Genomic DNA, 23,744 nt, shown 5'->3' with positions numbered 1-23,744 from the left:
CTGAGTAATGTCTGCCTCTATTCAGTTCAACAGCCCACAAAGAGAGCAATAGACAAAGACATGCCAGACGAAAAAAATCACACTCTAAAACCATATCTAGTGGAGAAGCCCAGAAACTACTTTACTGAACAATGTACTTCTGAAAATATGTTGAAAGATGGAGTACTATTTTATTTCATTGCTTTTTCCCCCCATTCAAAATTTGTATACCAAGTTCCCTTATTTAATAAAGACCTCATGGCCTTCAAAAATTGATTTGTTTGGTTTTGGCCATGGAGACACTCTGGGCTTTTCCCAGTTCAGATCCTGAAGAGATTCATGTTGACTCAAAAGCCAACTTTCTTTGGCAGATCCCTTACTGGACTCAGCCTTTGTCCTTGCCAGTACCCCCTGGCCCACACTGATGATATCACTCTGAGTCACACACAGGCTTCACATACATGGCTCAGACACAACAATGATGCTGCTGATGACAACACCACTGTTAATAATCTGTTCACATGGTGATATGAAGCATTACCTGGCTCTAAGTGTTAACAATTAAAACTTGTTTGGTTTTTCTTAAGCATAGACCATCTAGGATTAGACTATGCATGCTGTTGCTTTCTCTCTTATCTCTATCTTTGTCGTGCATCCTTGGCCAACATATAGGACAAATCTTTTTGGACATCTTATAGCCTTTGATTGACCTCTTCTGACTAAATTAACATGTCTAGGACAAACACAGGTTATGTTTGACACCATTTCTCCTTGAGGCATGAAGATGTACCCCGATGATGAAAGATAAATATAAACTAACCTTCACACGCCTTCTCTTGAAGATGTACTAAATTGTTGTGGAGTTTCTGTTTAATTGTGCCTGATAATTATATTGCTAAACTGCTTGGTGAGAAGTTTCAAAAGAAGAACTGTGCTCTACAGACTTTGTGTCAACTTTTTTTGTATTTCCATGTATGTTTGAACTAAGAACAGCACTGGTATTTTCCAAAACTCCATACCAGTATTCACTGGCATGGAGTTACACAGTGACTATTATAGTGTTTGCAAGGTTTTAATGCAAATTATTGCACTTAAGAAATGCAAACACCCTGGCCAACATGATGAAACCCTGTCTCTACTAAAAATACAAAAATTGGCTGGGTGTGGTGACGCATGCCTATAATCTCAGCTACTCGGGAGGCTGAGGCAGAAGAGTCGCTTGAACCGAGGAGGTGGAAGTTGCAGTGAGCTGAGATCACTCCACTGCACTCCAGTCTGGGCAACAGAGTGAAACTCCATAAAAAAAGAAGGGAGGAAGGAAGGAAGGAAGGAAGGAAGGAAGGAAGGAAGGAAGGAAGGAAGGAAGGAAGGAAGGAAGGAAGGAAGGAAGGAAGGAAAAGGGGAAGGGGAAGGAAAAGGGGAAGGGGAAGAGAAAGGAGAAGGGAAGGGAAGGGAAGGGAAGGGAGGAAAGGGGATGGGAGGGGAAGGGAGGGGAGGGGAGGGAAATCTTAGGCCAATGTTTTAGTACAGACATCAACTGAAAGCTTGATAGAAAAATGAAGTACTCTGATAGTACTCTGATGGATTCTATAGTAAATCTCAAGTCCTGGGCCACTGGTCATGATGATGAAGCTAAGAGGTTAGTTAGCTGAGTTGTTCAGAGTCAGGGGCTAACACAGGGTGAGTCAGGCTCCATTCCTTTGAGAGTCAACTGGTTCTGTGTAGTCAAATCCCTGTTAGTTGGCTTCATGGTCCTTTCTACTGAGCAGAGCTAAATAGTAATCTACCAGGTGTAATTTCAAACCGATTAATAATGTCTACAGTTGTTAAACGAATAAACTTCAGCATACACATATTATTTAGAACTACAGAATTTCAAAAGCAGAAGAAACTATTCAAAGGCTTGAAAATGGCAATGTGACTAGGGAATGAAAAACTGGTGTTTTTCTTTATTTACCATTTTAAATGTTTTCATCTGTGTACATATATAGCTCTAATAAAAATATGAATTATAAAAAATAAATAATATGTTAAACACACACATATGCTTGGTTGGTATTGCTAATGGAAGGGAATAAATGGGACAATGTAAAGCATTTAGTATAATATAACAATTCCTCAGCATAATTAGAGGAGAGAAAACATTCATTCTTTCATGCATTCAGTAAACAATTAAGAAGTAATTACTATGTACCATGTATAGGCTAGATGCTGTGAGAATATGCAGATGAGTTTGTCATAGTTTCTTTGCTCAAAGAGCTCATAATTGAGTAGGAAGACAAAGAAAGATAAATAGCAAACTACAATATAAGAAATTCAAGTTTTATAATGAAAAATTGCAAATAAGTACAGAGAATAGAGAAATGACCTATTGATATTCACAGGAAAAACTGACACAAACTTCACAGACAAAATAAGCATTTGAATTCAGCCTTTAGTAATTATAGCAATGATATCTAATACATCATCATGTTTCCTATGTGACAGGAACTAGAGAGTTTAGAGGAGAGGAAGGGGAAGCACTTCAAATTGGGAGAATACCATGAGAAAAGTCAAGGATGTATCCAAGCTCCTAATACTGTGTGTCTGGAGGGTTGGGAAAAGATAAGGCAAAAATTTTAGAAAGGGAGCCAATGGGAGAAGGTTTACAATGCCACACAATGACACTTATTTTTTTATTCTTAATGTCTTGGGGAAAGAAAAATTAGACTTGGCAAGGTTAACTCCAGTAACCCTTTGAAGGAAGGATTAGAGAGTTAGAACCTAGAGGTATCAGTGAGAAAGCTGCTTCACTAGCAACAGGGAGCACGAGGACATGAACCAGGACATTGGCAGTGGGAACGGAAGAAAAGGAATACGTTAATTGGCAGTGTGTGGCAGTGGAAACATCAATTAAATGGAGCAGCCAATTAAATGTAGGAGACAAAAATAACCAGGGATCAAATATGGGAGGTTTTCGGTTTGGACAGTTGAATTAATAGTAGTGTCAGTAACTGGGACAGAAAATGTAGGAAGAGAAATAGGATCATGGAGAAACTGTAATTAATTCCATTCTGGACATCTGGGCTTCAAATACTACCAAAACAAGCAGTGTGAAGGCTGCCATTGACAAGTGGCAAATATCCTTGATGACATACAACAAAAACTTGAATCATAGACATTTATTAAACTCCTAGTATGTGCAAAGGATTGGAAAAGGTCCTGCGGCGTGGGCAAAGCACCTTAGGGTATAATTCCTGACCATAGGGGCTTAATAATGTAGGTAAGAGTATAACATGAATGTATGAAAATGTGACTAAGAATGGTTCAGAGAAAATGTCGTGGGAGAGATGGGAAAGAACCTAGGCCTTGAAAGACAGATGGGGTGGAGCAAAGAAGGGAAGGGAAAGAAGTTCTCAGTGAAAGGCTTAGAGGGGTTGCTAAGAAGTGTGCTTTGGTGAGACCAGAAATAGCTGGACTGGGGTTAACATGTGAAAAAAGGAGAGAAAATAAATATGGGCTGAAAAATTGATGTTAACTTTTGAGCCTTTTTAAGTTAATATGCAATAGATGTACATATTTATGTACATATTTGGGGGCACACGTAATATGTTGATGCATTCATTTAATACACAAGTATTAAATCAGGATAATCAGGGTACACTCACGTCAAATATTTTTTCATTGCACTAGAAGCATTCAAAATATTTTCTTCTAGCTATTTTGACATGTACAATAGATTATTCTTAACTGTAGTCATCATAATGATCTATCAAATAGTAGGTCTTATTTCTTCTATCTAACTGTATATACGTACCCATTGATCAACCTCAGCTTTTGAACAATTTTATTTTTATCTTTGTTGTATTTTAGAGACAGGTTTCTCTCTGTTGCCCATGCTGGAGCACAGTGGCATGTTTATAACTCACTACAGCCTCAAACTCTAAAGCTCAAGCAGTCCTCCCACCTCAGCCTTCCACATAGCTGGCATCACAGGAATACATCACCATGCCCAGCCAATTTTTTTTTTTTTTTTTTTTTTTTTGGAAATGGGATCTCAGTATGTTGCCTAGGCTGGTTTCAAGGTCCTGGGCTCAAGTGATCCTCCTGCCTGGGCCTCACAAAGTGCTGGGTTTATAGGTGTGAGCCACTGAGCCTGGCCTCTTTGAGCATTTTTTAATGTCAAGCACAGTTGTCTGAATTGGACTGAGGCAACAGATAAGAACCTTTGGAAAAATCCTAACCAGTGAATAAAATGAACACAGTATGGAGGGCCTGCTCTTCTGAAATATACTCAAATTGCTTAGTCTTCTCTCCATTCATTAAACATTAAACAAATGTTTACTTAGTAACTACTAAGAACCAGGTGCTATAAATGAGTATGAAATTGGATAAGAACTGAACCCCTCTTTCAGCATTTGGACAAGACATAATGTGGTGTCACGGCAACAGAGATGGGTTTGGAATAAGAGAATTTGTCATCACATTCCAGCTTTGTCACTGAACAACTGCATGATGTTGGACAGGTCACCCATTTGTGCTCAGTGTTTTTCCTGTTATTTTATTTATTTGTTTGTTTTTATGTTAGGCAGTCTTCTTAACTGTTTTCTATTCTCTTTGTCTTTTCTCTTCTCTCTCTCCTGCTTACATATCATGAAGTTAAAGTTTTTATTATTGTTTTACCAAAGTTAGATCATACTGACAGATTCTGTATGTCTTGCTATTCTCCATGGGAAAATAATTGTTGAAAATTTTCCTAGTGTATAACTAATTCATAGTGTTTGCTACTGATATTGAATAGATACATTCAACAATTCTGTTTTTCCTTTATCTGTTTTCGCCTTTATAACAAAGCTAGAATAAACACCCTTGTCCATATTTATTTATTTCCTAGTTCTTTCTGTGAAGAAAATCCTTAGAATAAGAAATGCTGGATATACTAATTCTTATTTTTATAACTATTTTTTTTTTTTTTTGAGACAGAGTCTTGCTCTGTCGTCCAGACTGGAGTTATTTATTTATTTCCTAGTTCTTTCTGTGAAGGAAATCCTCAGAATAAGAAATGTGGGATATACTAATTCTTATTTTTATAACTTTTTTTTTTTTTTTGAGACAGTCTCGCTCTGTCATCCAGACTAGAGTGCAGTGGCAGAATCTCGACTCACTGCAACCTCCGCCTCCCAGGTTCAAGTGATTCTCCTGCCTCAGCCTCCCGAGTAGCTGAGATTACTGGCACCCGTCATCATGCCCAGCTAATTTTTATATTTTTGTAAAGACAGGGTTTCACCATGTTAACCAGGCTGGTCTCAAACTCCTGACCTCGTGATCCTCCTGCCTCGGCCTCCCAAAGTGCTGGGATTATGGGCATGAGCCACCGCACCCAGCCTCTTATAACATTTAAAAATGCATTAGGTTTTGTCAATTTGCTTTCCAAAAGGCCTGAAGTAATCTATAGGCCTATACGACAGCAGTGGTTCTCAAAGTTTTGTGTATGTTGGAATCATCTGGACAGTTTGTTAAAACACAGTTTCCTGAATTTCACCTCTGGAGATTTTTTGTGTGAATACCTGTCTTCAGTGATAATGTTACTTTATTATTGACAGTGCACAGGATATAAAGTAATATCTTATTGTACTTGCATTGACTAAGTGTGAAAAATTTCAAGCATTTGTTGGTCATTTGGATTCATTTTTCTGTATGTTGTTTCTCACACCCTTTGTCTATTTGTTTTCTGTTAAATTTCTTTTTCCTGAAATTATCTTTGGCAGAGCATCAGCCATTTCCCTGGTCTCTTCATGTGCTCAAACATTTGAAGGGGCTTAATTGTCTCTCTTTCTTCCTGCTAATGCAAGTGATGATGAAAATGTAGATGCATAATGAACATGCTTCATTTCAAACTGGAAATTTGACCTTCTTAATTAAACATTGTAGCTGAAGTATCTTTCCCCATGTGTCTTGTTTTAGTGTTTCACTAAACAAACAAAGAAACAAAGAAACAAAAACATTAATCCAAGATCTATATGTAGATCTTCCATCTCAGATGTAAAATAAAGTAATGCAATAAGTCATTTTCCTACTGATTACATGCAGTTGAAATATTTAAGACAGGAAAACACCTATTATTGGTTCTCAAGTCATTCTGGGAAAAATTCTTTCATTGGGGCTCGCAATTTGAAGAGTGACTACTGTTGATTATGGTGGCCTGAAAGCACTTTGAAAGGAGGAACATTTTCTCGTGTGTATTTCCAGTCATTAAAGCATCTAGAGCAGAATTCTGGACTTAGTGCATGCTCAACTAAGGGATACATGCAGCATTATAAATCTATGTCTATAGCTTTAAGGGTTACAGAGGTTAGAGAAGTTAGAGGTCTGTAACATAGAGGTTACAACAGAACCTATAGTATGCCAAGTCTATGTTTTATAAAATGGGGTTTATTATATTTGTATTTTATAATTTGACAGCCTTTCCTTCATACCACACTGTTCATGAAAGGTGGTTAGTCAGCTCTCCAGACTAAAAGAAATTTCCCCCAAATGATCATTTCAAACTAAGGGTATTCTGGGAAAAAGTCAATGCAGGGAGTCTGGAAACTGAACTCTAAACCTCAAAAAAAGGGATTCAGATTACGTTCGTCTTCAGGGACATACAGGGACAGAGTTGAAGGCTTACATTGGCTCAGTGAGGATTCCCATCTCCAGTGTTGACCATCACTAAGCAGCGGATCCATATTATGACAAGGGCATAACCCAAGTTCAGAAGCTGCCAATAGTTTGTGGCACAAATGTCTGGTCACTAAGGGCAGAAATCCCCAAACATCTGGGGACTTGTGGTTTAATGGGATATGTACTTGTCAGTACTGTTCTAAAATGATTCTATTTTAAAGCAACTTGCTGAGCACTATGAATATGCTCCTGGTATAGAAAAGAGTGTCCATTTTGCTTGTTTTGCTTGTGATTTTCCTTGTTTTTAGACCGGGAATAAATTGAAGGCCATGTAATCCACAGTTTGCAAGATGAAATGCTTGCAAACAGGTTGCAGCGATTGTAAAAATAGCCAAAATACTTTGCAGCTTTTCTCTTCAAGAGACGGAGTCTTTTCCTCCACTGCTTGAATCTGAGTTTATCCCTGTCACTTGCTTTGAATAATAGAATACAACAGAAATGACGCTGGATCAGTGCCAAGCCTAGGACCCAAAGGCCTTGCAACTTGTGTTCCTGTGCCCTTGCAACCCAGAAGCAGCCATGTGAAGTTCAAGTTAGCTTGCTGAATGATTTGGCTCAGAAATATCTACTGTCCCAGGGGGACAGGCAATCAATACCCACAAGCAGAGCCATCTTACTAAATGGCAGTTGATCCAAGATGAGTAAATGAGACCAGGCAAGACCAACAGAATTGCCTAACTAAACCCATCAAATTACTAACCCTAGAATGTTGAGCTAAGTAAATAGCTGTGCTGTAGCCATTAAGCCTAGCTTAATCCGTATAAATGTAAGACACTATGTTTTGCAGTTATGTGTTACATGGAAAAAGCCAACATACACAAGTGCATGCATACATTCATATAAACAAGGCAATAAGGAGTGGTGAGGGCTGTGGCAAACTGAAAAACACATGCCTATTTAAAATAATTTAAATATAGTTTTTGTTTGTTTTGAGAAGGAGTCTTGCTCTGTTGCTCAGGCTGGGGTGCAGTGGCATGATCTCAGCTCACTGCAACCTCCACCTCTTGGGTTCAAGCGATTTTCCTGCCTCAGCCCCCAGAGTAGCTGTGACTACAGGCACACACCACCATACCTGGCTAATTTTCGTATTTTTAGTAGGGATGGGGTTTCACCATATTGGTCAGGTTGGTCTCAAACTCCTGACCTCAGGTGATCCACCCGCCTCGGCTTCCCAAAGTGTTGGAATTCCAGGCATGAGCCACCATGCCCAGCCTTAAATATAGATTTTAAAGAAACTCAACTTGCATAAGAAACACATCTGGAAGCTGCCTGCCAGCCAAGAGTGCTTGTCTTCTGACCTAGTCAATTCCCTCAACCTTACAAACGAGGAAATTGGTCCAGAAAGTGACTTACATTGCCATGGCTAGCTCATGCCAGAGCAAAAGGAGAATGAAGGTCTGCTGATATCCTGCACAGGCCCTTTTTCCTCAGCAAGGGGCTGGCTGTTCTGTCTGAAACAAGCGTAGCCTGAAGATAAGAAAAGGACACCATGAAACTAAAATCGTTCAACTTTTCATTAGCAGGGGGTCTCAAATTTATTTTAGGAAAATTGTTTCAGAATGAGGGAAAGAATCCTGTGATTTAATTTTGAGGAAAAAGAATTCTTAGAAATGTTTTATAAACTTAAAACATTCTGTCCACTGAACATATTACCTTTGCTCATTAATTATTATTATTATTATTTTTTATGTTCTGGAACCCAGAGAGAGTAACATAGTTCTTGAAGTCTTAAAATGAATGGAAAATGATCCTGTTATGTAACTCTTTGATAAACTAACTCCTGTCCAGTTACGTAAAAGAATAACAAAACCCATATTATATATCCTCTGAACACATAATGCCACCTTTTGTAATTGTACAAATTACTACCTTTAAAATAAGTTTCACCACTGGTGATATAAGTCATATCGTAAAGGATAAACAGATGTTTTGACAGGTATCAGCCATTTGGCTACAAAAGAAAGACAAGTTGTAGAGTCAATTTTCCTTCAATTCTGTTTCTTTGAAGTGGACAGAAACCCAACGATGTCTCACACCACACCACGTGTTTATTTGACATATTTTCCATGGAGGTTGACTCTTTTACCCATGCTACAAGCTACTCTTGCACTGAGCCACTAAATAGGGGTTGGCAAATGGAGGGGTTTAATTTAAACTGTCTCTTTTCTCATCTGGGTTTTGCCCATCCTAACAAGGTGATGTTGATTTGTTCAATATATCCCAAGACTAAAATAAATTTAAATAAATTTAAATAAAAAGAAACAACGTGGTGTTGGCATCCTTCTGTGTGGTTAACATCTGTGTATTGTGAAGATATTTAGAAATGCCTTTTGGAATATGGATGCAAGCAAGCACACCTAAGTATATGCCAGAGACATGGGAAGCACTGTGAAGGAGAATGGGGTGGCAGGCATGAAGCAGAGAACAAGAGCACAACCCAATTCCCATTACTTAATAGAACACATTGTGAGGCCAGAGCCTCGTGGGAGCCAATCACCAGCTGACAAAATTAGATTCTGAATCATGCTTTGTAATTCTTTCTAATGCCAGCCAGGGATGAGAGCCTGCTCTGGGAACTAGTCCCTCCCAGAACCTACCCCCCACCCAGTGTTCCTTATCAGCCCCCAGCCAGCTGTCAGCTTGTAAGGTTGCTGGACAGAGCATTTAATTCTGAAGGTTATGCATTAATATTCAAATTCTTTCTTATCCATAGACTGTGACTTAAGCATGAACTTTTTTTTTCCATCTCCACCCTCTTTCCTGCATGAATTTCCTTCCATAGATTTTACCCCGAAAGCTTTGAATTGAATGGCCATAGAAAGGAGAGCCATTTACAAAATGTGTCCTGAGCCAGTTCTTCTGCAACATAGGCATATCCCCAGAGCAATGCTCTTTATTTTCCAATTACAAAAACAAATCTTATTAAATATTATTTAAAATGCATCTCCACCCCTAAATCCTCTTTTCCCCTCCAGCTGATGTCTGAAGTTGTTGGCAAGTAAATTGGAATTAGTTACGGTGGAAAATAAAGCTATCAGAATGTAGCCAGATATCTCATATTGCTTAGGATGGCCCTGGGTTTCACACGGATGCCTTGGAGAATACGAAGATTAGGACATTTACTAGGCAAAACTTAAGTGATCTCAACAACAAAAATATACCTGCATGTTTATTAGGAACCATACAACTAAAAGATATGCATTATGAGAGATCTAAAAGCAATCCGTGCTATTTCATGTCAGAATGCATTTTGACCTCAACTATCAGACTAATTTAAAGAAAACTTGATGGGGTTTTGGTTTCGTGTTAGTTAATGCTAGTGTTCATTATCTGTGCAAAGCACCATGATGTTTAACTCACTTTCCATTCGTGGGATAACTCACAGTCCAATGTAGGGAAGTCCTGTTCACTCAATTGAGTTAACAGTTATCAGTGGCAATCTGCACCCAAGGACCTTTAAAGGATACAGAGATACGAGGATGATGCATGATGCCTGCTCTCATAGATTTTTTATTATAAGAAGGCAGGTAGATCTTTTGCGAGTTTCCATCTAGACTCTCCACTAGCTTTAGGGCTTTGAATAACTTATTTAAACGTTCTAGCCAGGAGGATCACTTGAGGCCAGGAGTTCAAGACCGATGTCAGCAACATAGTGAGACCTCCTTTTCTACAAAAATTAAAATTAGCCAGGTGTGGTGTTGCACTTGTAGTCCTAGTTACTCAGGAGGCTGAGGCAGGAGGATCCCTTCAACTCAGGAGTCTGAGGCTACAGTGAGTGTGATCATGCTTCTGCTCTCCAGCCTCGATAACAGAGCAAGACCCTGTCTCTATAAATAAATATATAAATAAATAAATAAATAAATAAATAAAGCTCTGAACTTTAGTTTCCTCATGTATAAAGCAATAACCTCAATGTTTTTTCTTAGGCTTAAAGAAACCAAAACATAGACATTAGCCTTCACACACTGCTCAAAACACAGTAAGCCAAAAATAAGTATTATACGATTATTAGCTATTCTGATAGAAAAGGTAAACTTACTTTTCAAAAAACTAACAATTTTAGATAAGATGCTGGAGCTTAGAGCCAGGTTTTAGAAACATTATAAAGCACGTGGGGAGTGTCTTCAGTTCATCTTCAAGTGTCCTTTAAACATAACCCTTTTCTTGTTTGAGAGATGCAACCCAGGTAACCATGCCCTTGGGGTTATGGGAACGGACCTAGACATGGCCTACTGCAGAGGCAAGCTCATTCTTGACTTCCTACCTTTGATCAATACTCACCGGACATGTGTGCCGTAGACTAAGGGCTCCACTTTCTTTTGTACTAATCTAATAAAACAAACCAAATAAGAATGATGACTGGGATCTACGGGTTCCTCCAGGTGTCATCTTAAATGTCTTCCATGAGGCTGTGCCTCAATTCTAAAAACAAAATGATGGTGGGAAATTTAAGCACCTGGATGATTGCTTAGAGTAAAGGAAGAACTGCATGCCCCTAAAACTCCCCTGGAGGCCAGACATCCATCCATCAATTCCACTTGTATAAAGTTGAACTGACATCTCATTTTAAAAATAGAAACTAACATAAAAACCTAATGGAAAACCAGAATAGATAGTCTTTTCCTAAGCATAATCTTTCTCTAATTTAGAAATACAGCTAAAGATTCCAGTATAACTAATATAGAATCGAAGCAAAAATAAAAGTAATAAATTTTCCTTTTTTATCATTATATAATAAAATGTGCCTTAATATAGTCTTTTGGTTTCTTAATTGTATTAGCATATAAAATGCTAATTAAATTTAATAAATTAATCTTAAAATAAAGGCTATATTTCATATTGAAGTTTATGGTTTAATAATTACCTTTGGGAATAGTATTAGAAACAGAACAAATTTGTTTCTTGTCACTCAAGTATAACCACAAGGGGACATTTGATCTCTAAAGTTCTCCAACTTGCTGGCTAAACTGCAATCTTCATTAAATCCAATTATCAGTCTACTCCCATGCCCTCACCTACACAACTGGATGTGGCTGGAGAAAACTACAAGCCTATGCTGACTGTTCTTACTTTAATGATGAATAACCTTATGGGGTGTGTCAGAGCTGCCCCAAACCACATTGCATTTTCCTGGTTCATTGAATCTCTCACTCTTAGGAGGACTGTCTGATCCCTCCTCCATTCTCCTCAAATATCTGGCACTTCCTGCCATCTTCCCGGTTAGCTGATAACCTTGCTCCTGCTTCATGGAGATGACAGAAGCAATCAGATCAGACCTCACAAGTTGTCATCACATTATATACTGTTCTATCTGCCCATGAGCCCATATAATCTATCTTCTCTCCTGGTGCTACAATGAGCTGCCAGGTATCTATCGAGGGTGAACTCTTCCATTCTCACTTACTACAGGATATTGCTCCAGCAATTCATCCCTTTCTTCTGTATCATCAGTGGTTCCTTTGTTCTTTTTGAACTATTTCTATCATGATATTTTCAGACTCTTAATACCTCTCATCATCATAAAACAAAGCTGTCTATTAATACTACTTTCACTTCCCAGAAAATACCCCATTTTTTCCTTCCTTCTCACAGCAAATCTTCTAGAAAGAGATATCTATATACCTACTGTCCATTTTTAAATTTCTATCCTTAACCTACTCCATTCAGGTTTTTGTTCCTACTACTCTACTCAGAGTGAAGGTTATTAGTGACCTCAATTTTGATAAACAAAATAGTTAATTCTTGCCTAATTCAGTCAGCAGCACTAAATTATTTTCTTTTTATATAATTTTAATTTTAGATTCATAGGGCTACATGTGCAGGTTTGTTACCTGGGTATACTGAGTGATGCTGAGGTTTGGGTTACAATTGATTCCATCAACCAGGTACTGAGCATAGTACTCATTAGTTAGTTTTTCAACTCTTTCCCTCTTCTAGTATTCCCTAGTTTCTATTGCTGCCATCTTTATATCCATAAGTAACCCATGTTTAGCTCCCACTTATATGTGAGAACATGCAATTTTTCTTTAACCTTTTAAATTTTTGTTTGTTTATTTTTAAGGAGTCTCACTCTGTCATCCAGACTGGAGTGCAGTGGTGCGATCTTGGCTCACTGCAACCCCTGCCTTCCAGGTTCAAGCAATTCTCTTGTCTCAGTCTCCCGAGTGGCTGGGACTACAGATGCATGCCACCACAGCTGGCTAATTTTTTGTATTTTTAGTAGAGATGGGGTTTCGCCACATTGGCCAGGCTGGTCTTGAACTCATGACCTCAAGTGATACGCCTGCCTCTGCCTCCCAAATTGCTGGGATTACAGGAGTGAGCCACTGCACCACACCTGGCCAATTTCCTTTTTTTTTTAATGGCTAATGGCTGCATAGTATTTCATGGTGTGTGTATGTATATGTGTGTGTGTGTGTATATATATATACACACGCACTACATTTTCTTTATCCAATCCACCTTTGATGGGCACCTAGGTTGATTCCATGTCTTTGTTTTTGTGAATAGTAATACAATTAACCTGTGAGTGCATGTGTCTTTCTTGTAGTACAACTTATTATCTTTTGGAAATATACCCAGTAATGAAATTGCTGGGTCAAATGGTAGTTCTGTCTTAAGTTTTTTGAAACATTTTCACACTGCTTTCCACAGTGGCTGAACTAATTTACATTCCCACCAACAGCATATAAGTGTTCATTTTTCTTTTTTTTTTTTTTTTTTTTTTTTTTTTTTGAGACGGAGTCTCGCGCTGTTGCCCAGGCTGGAGTGCAGTGGCCGGATCTCAGCTCACTGCAAGCTCTGCCTCCCGGGTTTACGCCATTCTCCTGCCTCAGCCTCCCGAGTAACTGGGATTACAGGCGCCCGCCAACTCACCCGGCTAGTTTTTTGTATTTTTTTAGTAGAGACGGGGTTTCACCGTGTTCGCCAGGATGGTCTCGATCTCCTGACCTCGTGATCCACCCGCCTCGGCCTCCCAAAGTGCTGGGATTACAGGCTTGAGCCACCGCGCCCGGCAAGTGTTCATTTTTCTGCTCAGTCTCACCAGTATCTGTTATTTTTTTACTTTTTAATAGCAGCCATTCTGACTCATGTGAGATAGTGTATCATTGTGGTTTTGATCTATATTTCTCTGATAATTAGTGATGTTGAACATTTTTTCATATGTTTGTTGGCTACCTGTATGTCTTCTTGTGAGAAGCGTCTGTTCGTGTTTTGCCCATTTTTTAGTGGAGTTACTTGTTTTTTGCTTTTTCAATTCTTTTTTTTTTTTTTTGTGATGGAGTCTCACTCTGTCACCCAGGCTGGATTGCAGTGGCACGATCTCGTCTCACTGCAACCTCCGCCTCCTGGGTTCAAGCAATTCTCCTGCCTCAGCATCCAGAGTAGCTGGGATTACAGATGTACACCACCATGCCTGGCTAATTTTTGTATTTTTTTAGTAGAGACGGGGTTTTGCCATGTTGGCCAAGCTGGTCTCCAACTCCTGACCTCAGGTGATCCACCCACCTCGGCCTCCCAAAGTGCTGGGATTACAGGCATGAGCCACCGCGCTCAGCCTTGCTTGTTCAATTGTTTAATTTCCTCATAGATTCTGGATATTAGACCATAGTTGGATGTATGAATACTTTCTCCCATTCTATATGTTGTCTGTTTATTCTGTTGATAGTTTCTTTTGCTGTTCAGTAGCTCTTTAGTTAAATTAGGTCCTACTTGTCAACGTTTGCTTTTGTTGCAATTGCTTTTGAAAGCTTAGTCATAAATTATTTCTCAAGACAGATGTCCAGTACTGTGTTTTCTAGGTTTTCTTCCAGGATTCAAAGCTTCAGGCTACAAAACCAATATTTAAAAATCAGTAGCATTTCTATACACCAATAACGTTCAAGCTGAGAGCCCAATCAAGAATGCAACCCATTTACAGTAGCCACAAAAAATTACTTAGGAATATATCTAAACAAGGAGTTGAAAGATCTCTACGAGGAGAATTACAAAATACTGCTGAAATAAATTACAGATGACACAAACAAATGGAAAAACATTACATGCTCACAGATTGGAAGAATCAGTATCATTAAAATGGTCATACTGCCCAAAACAATCTATAGAAGCAACACTATTCCTATCAAACTACCAATGTCATTTTTCACAGAACTAGAAAAACTTCTATACTTTATATAAAACCAAAAAAAAAAAAAAAAAGAGCCCAAATAACCAAAGCAATCCTAAGCAAAAAGAACAAAGCTGGAAGCATCACATTACCAGACTTCAAACTATACTGTAAGGCTATAGTGACCAAAACAGCATGGTACTGAAACAACAGCAGGCACATAGACTAATGGAACAGAATAGAGAACCCATAAATAAAGCTGCAAACTTACAATAGTCTGATCTTCAACAAAGTCAACAAAAACAGGCAAGGGGGAAAGGACTCTCTATTCAATAAGTGGTGCTGGGATAGCAAGTTAGATATGTGCACAGAAGAATAAAACCGGACCAGTATCTTTCACCATATACAAAATTAACTCAAAATGGATTAAAAGATTTAAATATTTTCCTTTTTGAAACACCTTCTACAGTTGACTTGCAGGACATCAAATTCACCTGGTTTTCTTTCACCCCATTGTTTCTTCAGTCAGATTTCCCGGTTCCTCCTAGTCTTCTTAAACTCTATTGCAGTGTTTGGGCTCAGCATTTAGGGTTTTTCTCTATTACACTCACTTTTTTGATGATCTCTTTAAGTCTCATAGCTTTAAGTATTTATAAGTCTGGACCTCTCCCAAGAACTCTAGGCTCATACATCCAACATCCTACTAAACTTCTCCACTGGGTGCCAAATAGGCATTATAATTTAATATATCCTAAAATTAAACATCTATATTTTGCTCCACCCAAACTTTCCTTTTTCACATTCTTCTCCATTTTCAGTAAATGTCCAGTACACCTTTTCAGTTGTTCAGATTAAAAACACAACAACAAAAACAAAAAAAAACCTGCAGTCATTCTTGACTTCTCTGTTTCTACATCCTTCTCTTCATACTCCATATTTAACCTATTGGCCAATTATATCTGCTCTTCCTTCAGATTAAGAGAAACTGGGCTGAGTGTGGTAGCTCATGCCTGTAATCCTAGCACTTTGCGGGGCTGAAGAGGGTGGATGGCTTGAGTCCAGCATTTCGAGTTCAGCCTGGGCAACATGGTGAAATCCTGTCTCTACAGAAAAAAAAAAAAAAAAAAAAAAGCCAGGTGTGATGGTACGTGCCTGTATTTACCTGTAGTGCGAGCTACTTGGGAGGCTGAGGTAGCAGGATCGCCTGAGCCTGGGAGGTTGAGGCTACAGTGAGCCATGATAGTCCACCTCACTCCAGTCTAGGCCAGCCCCTGTTTTGAGAGAGAGAGAGAGAAAGAGAGTGAGAGAAAAACGGAATAGTTACCGTCATGTCTATAGCTGCCACAGATTCAGATATCTTCCACTAGTCCTCCACCCTTCCTCATGGTGATCTCCAAATCCACTCCCTTCCTGACTATCTTTCAGTTAGGTTCAACCATGAGAAGCTCTCCCATTAAGGGAATGGAGAGAGTTAAATCAGAGGAGTTATATTCCTTGCTCCCATCACATAGTCCCCACAGTCCCCTTTATACTGGCATGTCTCTGTTGAAACTTCCTAGTCCTCTCAAGTCAGCCTGCTTAATGCAACTTCCTTCTTCTGGATTCTAGGAAATATGACTCACTGTCCCTCTGGCCTAGAGGTGATTAGAAATCCCTTATAGTTCCTCTGTACTTGATCTACATCTTTGTAAATAGTCATTTTGTACATAAAGCTTGTTTAAATTATGCTGATTTGAATATGATACTTGTTTCCTGATTGAGAACACGAATGAGAGAAATTGCTACTGAAAGTAACCTCAAGAACCTGACTCTCCAAGTGAAATGCTATGATTGGGTTGCACATATATCAAACAGAGAAATGGGACAAGAGATATCTCAAGCACACAGTGGCAACATGATTACTCCGCTCAGCACAGGATACAGGGCAAGTACAAGCAAGGCACTGGGACATCAAGTGACTGTGCTACTATGTAATCATGGCAACATTAGCGATTGTAAGGACTGTGAAGTCACCTTTCTTATTATTATGACCCTAGAAAATAAACACAAGGAAAATAAAAATTTTAAATTATGTACATAAAATTAAGGAAACATCGAGAATCAGAAGATCTTTACAGCAGATTTGAAAGAGTCCCTTATCTTCTGTAGTCACAAAACAGATATGGTTTAGGATTTAAAGTTTTTTTGCAGTGCTTTTCAAATATTCAGCCCAATCAGGCATCCTATGCTAAAGTAAGAGCAATATTGGAAGAGAATTGAAACCCTGAGATAGGATATGGGGATATTCGAGTAGATATAGATAAGGCTAAGACTCTTGAAATTCTAAATTCCACTGGATTTTCTTTCCAATAAAGGCAAAATAATAGGCCAAAATATTTAGCATATTTCTGAACAAATTATAGAAGTATGTCCCCATTAGCCTGGGCATGTTGGCTCACACCTGTAATCCCAGCATTTTGTGAGGACAAGGCAGGCAGATCACTTATGACCAGGAATTCGAGACCAGCCTGGCCAACACAGTGGGTGTCTCTACTAAAAATCCAAAAAAAAAAAAAAAAAAAGTAGCTGGGCATGGTGGCACGCACCTGTAATCCCAGTTACTTTGGAGGCTGAGACATGAGAATTGCTTGAACCTGGGGAAAGGAGGTTGCAATGAGCCAAGATCCTGCCACTGCACTCTAGCCTGGGTGACAAAGGGAAACTGTCCCAGGAAATAGTAAGTATGCCCCCACTAAAGCTTTGAGAAATACAAGAATAATCATTTATGGTACATATTTTTTAATTTACTCCTTTTTGTCATGTGAAAACAATAATAACAAAAGTTGACTCATGCAGAATGACAGTAGATTACCAGAAACTTAATTCTAAGGTATACAGTTAAAGAATAGTCAGTCTCCACTACATAAAGTCAACACAAACTCTATCACCTGGTGTGCAGCTATTGACCTGATAAATATTTCCTTCCCTTTACAATTAAGAAAGAAAACCTTTTTCTCAGGGACAAGTCAACCCTACTGTTGTCTATCATAATAGGGAACATAATCAACTTGAAATTCCATAGAACATAATGTTAGTCTAATTCATTGATGACAATGGACTTGGTAAGTATGAAATATAATGTTCCTTAGATACCTTAGTAAGCTATATGCATTCCAGATTGTGAGAGAGAGACTGTGCAGAAGTTCAACAGCCAGCCACACTGGGGCTTATGGGGACCCAGCAGTGTGGGTTATGCCAGGCTACTCCTTCTAAAATGAGAGTCCCACTGGAAAGTTGGGTCTTCAATCTGAAGGCTCCTGTGCATACACATTAAATAAATTTGCATGTTTTTTCTCCTGTTAAAAAATAAAGAACAAAGTGAGTTTGATTTATGCAACTTACACCACTCATCTCAAAGAGACTCAAATTTGGGAGATCTCTTCGGGTTTTGGAAACAATACATAACACATTTGGGTGTGTTGCTCTGTACCATATATTTGATAACCCTAAGACTGCCAGTTTTGAATGGGACTCAGAGTACAAAAGATATTCTATAGTAGTAGAGGTTTTGGTATAAGCTTCTGTGTCTATGACACAGAAGAATCAATAATGATTGATTTCTCTGTGGTAGGCAGGACTGCTGAATGGCTTGTCTGGCATACCCCAAGTAGAAAATCATCTACAGATGTCTAGGATTTGGCAGGATATACTCTCCTTTGCTGATAATTATTTTCTATTTGGAATGCTGCATTTAGATTGCTAGTAGGTCCATATACAAATTGGATATGGAGGCTGTGAATCAACAGCATAGTTTTTCTCTCATCAAGGCTGACCTGGCTACTACTATTGCTGTATGCAGCCAACAACAGAAGCAAATGCTGATAATCCCAGATTGTACAATTTCCTGCCAACCCCGGTCAGCCATCTGGTGGCAGTTGACTACATTGAGGAAAGAGATAACAGCCTCAAAATATACTATACTCATATAGACATATATTCAGGATACTGGTTTTACTTTCCTGCCCACAGTGCTTTCCCCTGTGTATATTTTTGTCGACTTTTCTGTAGCAGTATTCAAAATAGCAAAGTCATGGAATCTAAGTGTCTACCAACAGAGGAGTGGATAAAGAAAATGTGATATATATATATTTGTGTGGAATATTACTCAGTCATAAAAATAAATGAAATCATGTCTTTTGCAGCAACATAGATGGAGCTGGAGGCCATTATCCTAAGGGAAATGAATCAGAAGCAGAAAGTCAAATACCTCATACTCTCGCTTATAAGTGGAAGCTAAACAATGGGTACACGTGGACTTAGAAAAGGGAATAATGGATACTGGAGACTAAAAAATGTGAGAGGTAAGAGTTGAAAAATTACCTGTAGGGTACAATGTTCACTATTTGAGTGATGAGTACACTAAAAACCCAGACTTCCCTGCGATGCTATATATCCATGTAAAAAAACACTGCACTTGTATCCCCTACATCTTTAAAAATAAATAAATCACATATAACATAACACAACACAACATCAATGTGATCACAACACTTGCTTATTAAAACTCTTCCAAAAGCTAAAGGCTTCCTAATATACTCAGATTAAAGACCAAGTCCTTTCTGATCATGTAGGCCCATAAGGCCCTATGTGATCCCCCTCCCTGCCTCCTACTCTTCTCACCTTCTTTCACTCTGCCCAGATTGTGGGAGTTCTTGCATATGCCAGCTGCTTTCACATGAAAATCTTGTCCCAGAAATCTGCATGGCCTCTCCCTCACTTCTTCATGCCCTGACTCAAATACCTGGTTCACTCTTCTCTCTGTGACCTTTCTTGACCACAGTATCTAAAATTGCAATACTTCTCTAATGTGATCTATCCTCTCTTCACATTTTCTCCTAATCTATTCTTTTATGGCATTTATTTATTCTATTTATCTGTTTTCCTCTTTCCTTCTAGGATGTAAACATGGAACATGCAAAGATTTTGTACAGAACATTTTTGTGCTCAACATCTAGAAGTGTGCCTGTCACATATTAGGCACTCAACCAGTATTGGTTGAATTCATTCATTCATTCATTCCCAGTTCACTCAGAGTAAAAGCCAACTTTTTTTGCTCAACTATTGATTGAACACCTAATCAATCTAAATTAGTTTGTGAAGCACCCAAGTTGTGAGCCATGGAAGAAACACACAGGCACTTACCTCTTTTTTAAAGAAAATTAGCCTTACTCAATTTGATAACCTACATTAGGGACCAGACTTCACATTCAATCATCTATCTATTTTTCAAAGGTCAAATCTGCCTCCCAGAAGATGATTTGTGTCAAGTTTAGGCTGAGACAAATAATCACGTTTAGGCTGAGATAAATAATCACACCTGAGACAAAATATGATTTCATAAAAGAAGCCAAGATTGTTTTAAGCAATGGCGACATCCTCTACTTTTATGTAAAGTCCCTATACCATCAACTTTGAATGATAACACAAGTTTATAAGTGAAATGAAAAAATAAGACTCATTATTCTACTATAAAGTGTTTTAAATACCAAAATCTTATAAGATAATTTGAAGTATATGTCTTTAATCTATTCTTGAATTAAACTTGAAGTATTTGGAGAGAGATGAAGACTTGTACTGTCATGAAGACTTCCCTTGTTCTATTAAAGAAAAACTGCAAAAAATTCTCACAAAAATAAATTGATTTTCAGAAATGTGTAGATAGCAAATATCCAAAACTGAAAGGTTTAATTTAAAAACACCATTTTATAGTCTATTCCTGTTATTAAAAGGCTTATCATTAGTAAAATATAATTCTGTAAAACTTGTGCTTACTAATAATGGCAGCAAAGGTTTATGACATCAAGGTTGTTGAATATTTCATGTTTGCATAAGACTAGCTGCAGAAAGAAAAATATGCTTTTGCAAGAACTAGATAGTTGGGTTACTGACCATGACTTTATGAAAACAACACATCTATAAAGTGAAGGTTGTAATTTTACCCACAACTTTCTCCCTCTTTGACTGAATTCACATCATTGGGAACTTTTTGTTAAAAAAGGAATAACTTATCTTTATACTCAGAAGAAAACCACGAAGTAAATATATCAGTCCATCAAACACTTCCTGAAAGTGTAATACATTAGAAATAGAGCGCATTTTAAATACTGAACTCATGACATTTACTCTATTATGTGGGCCATATCCTTTTGCTGTTTAGTGTTTTCCTAGCATTATGAGAGAGTTATGTGTATTTTCAATGGCCTTTTTCAACTAAATGGTTTTATTTACAAGGTGACCTTTAGAATAGGGAAATGACCATACCACAGATTGAACTATTCACATGTCACAGATACTCAGTGAGCCTGGGAGAGTTGACAGTTCCAGAGGACTTTAAGAAAGGATTTCAGTCTAACAAATAGAAATATATTCTTTGCTAAAAACACATCACAGCACATATCAGGAATTTTGTCAGTGTAATATGGAAAGTGCTAATGTCTGAGATGTTATATTCAATTCGGTTATAATTCATAGCAAATTGTCAGTTTAAAAAGGTAGCAGTCATCCATGAAACGTTTGTTAAAAATGGATAAACTTTTGACTTTGTGATTCAGAAATGATAAGAGAATTTTATATAGAGTGGGTTGTATAAGTCCCTGAACCATTAATCAATGCTTTTCAACACAACGTCATTGTACTTAAGGCATAGATTTCTAAGACCCCTACAAAGAGGACATAGACATCTAACAGTGCTTTGTTGTTGAAGGCACATTGGATTTTCAATTTGATGTAACAATATGATTATCCTAGACTTTATAGCTGGTGACACAGTGCCAAATGTAATACAGTGTAAAGATGGGCCAAGTACTAAACATTCTTTCAATTGCCATTAAAGCACTCTACCAGTTAAGTCACATGTCAGTACTCATTATTAGAGCCACTATAATGAGAAAGTTTATTGGCAAGCACTTTGGAAATCTATAGTACTTTAGAAAAATAAGATACTTCACAGGTTTTTAAAAATCCTTTGCCTTAATAATACTGTACATTCACAGTTCTGGATTTTCCTTTTCAGGCACTTTCCAATACTCAACCCAAACCCTTTATAGCTGTCTCTTGGTGGTAGGTTAGGCTTTGGGATAAGAGGCCCTGGAGGTGTGGGGAGGAGAGGGAGGAGAGATGACTTCCCAGAAGATCCTATGGTGGCATTTGTCCAAAAAAAGGTGGAGAAGAAAAAGAAATGCTTCCTTTGAAAACTAAAGATAAGAAACTTAATGTTGTGACTGAGCAGAGCTTTATTTTAAAATATCTACTGTCGATACCTTGTACAAAGATGAAACAATGCTTAGGCGTTCTCAGGAAGTTGGATAAAGGGGTTTTCCCAACTCCTCCCCCATGACTCTGCCCCATATTTAGATATTAACAGTACCTTTGTTTCCCAAATCCAAACTACAGACCTTAATATTTATGCTTTATTTACTATCAATCTCTGGTTCAAAGGTCTTTTTAACTTTCTCACACACATAAAAAAAATTCTCAAAGGATTTCATAACTGTTAAATTGATCTTTAAAATGGCAATTTTCAGTTTAGTGTAAAGAAATCAGAAGCAGATGGATTAATTTTGCCTTCAAATATATATGGTTTAAAATACTCTAGGAAAAAATAACCTATTTGTTCAAATAGGTTTACGTTTTGCTAAAAGATGTATATTTGATAAATATTTGAAAACCCGATGTCTTTCCATACCAGATAATTACCCCCTCCTTCCACCATGGAAAATAATTTTTAAAAGAAACTACAGAAAATGCTAATATTTTACAGCTTTTTATGTTTTAAAATTAAAAATATAAGTTTTAATCAAATATATTATATCTACATTGTACAGTAAAAACTGGTAGACATCCATGTTGAACCCAGGTTTAAGAGACATAAATCAAGAGATAAGCACCACACTACTCACTGTATATCAATATGGCTAGAACTCAAATCCTACCTTTGAGGCAATTTTAATTTCACAGATTTAAAAAATACAGTCCATGTCTAAATCGTATCCATCTCTCAACCCCTAATTGTCAGAAGCATTTATACACCAATTACTCCAAAATGTTGATCTGATTATGATTGTTAATTATTTCAAATTAGAAAAGTCATTAGAATTACTCAAGGCAGCTATTGTCATAGGAAAATAAAGAATTGATGCTCTCTCTGGATAATTCAGTCTAAGAACCACTTTTTAAAAAATATATATTCAAGAACTGAGGCAAATATGGTCGTCTCTGTGTAAGTAGGTCTGGGGCTCAGTAAGACTTCACTGCTCCAACTACATTCAAGTATTCACAATAGCAAAAAAAAAAAAAAAAGAAAGAAAAAAAATGAAAATCTGAAAGCACCTAGAGCAGTGGTTCTCCAACTTCCATGAGTAACAGAATTACCTCAAGAGCTAATACAGAAGACAGAGAACCAGGGTCTCTGAAATGAGATGAAGCCTAGGTCTTTAAGAATCACTGACCTAGGCCGGGCGCGGTGGCTCAAGCCTGTAATCCCAGCACTTTGGGAGGCCGAGACAGGAGGATCACGAGGTCAGGAGATCGAGACCATCCTGGCTAACCCGGTGAAACCCCGTCTCTACTAAAAAAAATACAAAAAACTAGCCGGGCGAGGTGGAGGGCACCTGTAGTCCCAGCTACTCGGGAGGCTGAGGCAGGAGAATGGCGTGAACCCGGGAGGCGGAACTTGCAGTGAGCTGAAATCCGGCCACTGCACTCCAGCCTGGGTGACAGAGCAAGACTCCGTCTCAAAAAAACAAAACAAAAAAAAGAATCACTGACCTAGAGTTGAAATTTATCCCCAGGTTTAAATCAGGTTCAAATATTTTATACATATTACCTGTAATGATATCCATATAAGAATTGAATATAAGGAATGAAAAATTGTATCTATACTGGTATCCACATAAGAACTGAATAATTGAAATAATTA

The 23,744-nt window shown here is 38.0% G+C and overlaps 1 long non-coding RNA gene across 2 annotated transcripts; it reads right to left on the bottom strand.

Moving 5' to 3' along the window:
• Positions 1-5,240: 5,240 nt before the first annotated feature.
• On the bottom strand, positions 5,241-16,297 carry LOC105481515 (uncharacterized). 2 transcript variants are annotated; one of them, XR_011614349.1, is made up of 3 exons: positions 15,951-16,297; positions 8,035-8,148; positions 5,241-5,929 (listed from the first exon to the last, which is right to left on the bottom strand). It is a non-coding gene; the product is annotated as an uncharacterized lncRNA (long non-coding RNA). The 2 variants fall into 2 exon arrangements; XR_987003.2 differs by lacking the exon at positions 15,951-16,297 and adding an exon at positions 10,963-11,165.
• Positions 16,298-23,744: the final 7,447 nt, after the last annotated feature.

This window comes from Macaca nemestrina, chromosome 15 (assembly GCF_043159975.1).
Source record: "Macaca nemestrina isolate mMacNem1 chromosome 15, mMacNem.hap1, whole genome shotgun sequence".
Classification (NCBI taxonomy): Eukaryota; Metazoa; Chordata; class Mammalia; order Primates; family Cercopithecidae; genus Macaca; species Macaca nemestrina.
The sequence above is the reverse complement of the archived record's forward strand: the minus strand, read 5'-3'. Positions and strand labels throughout refer to the sequence as shown.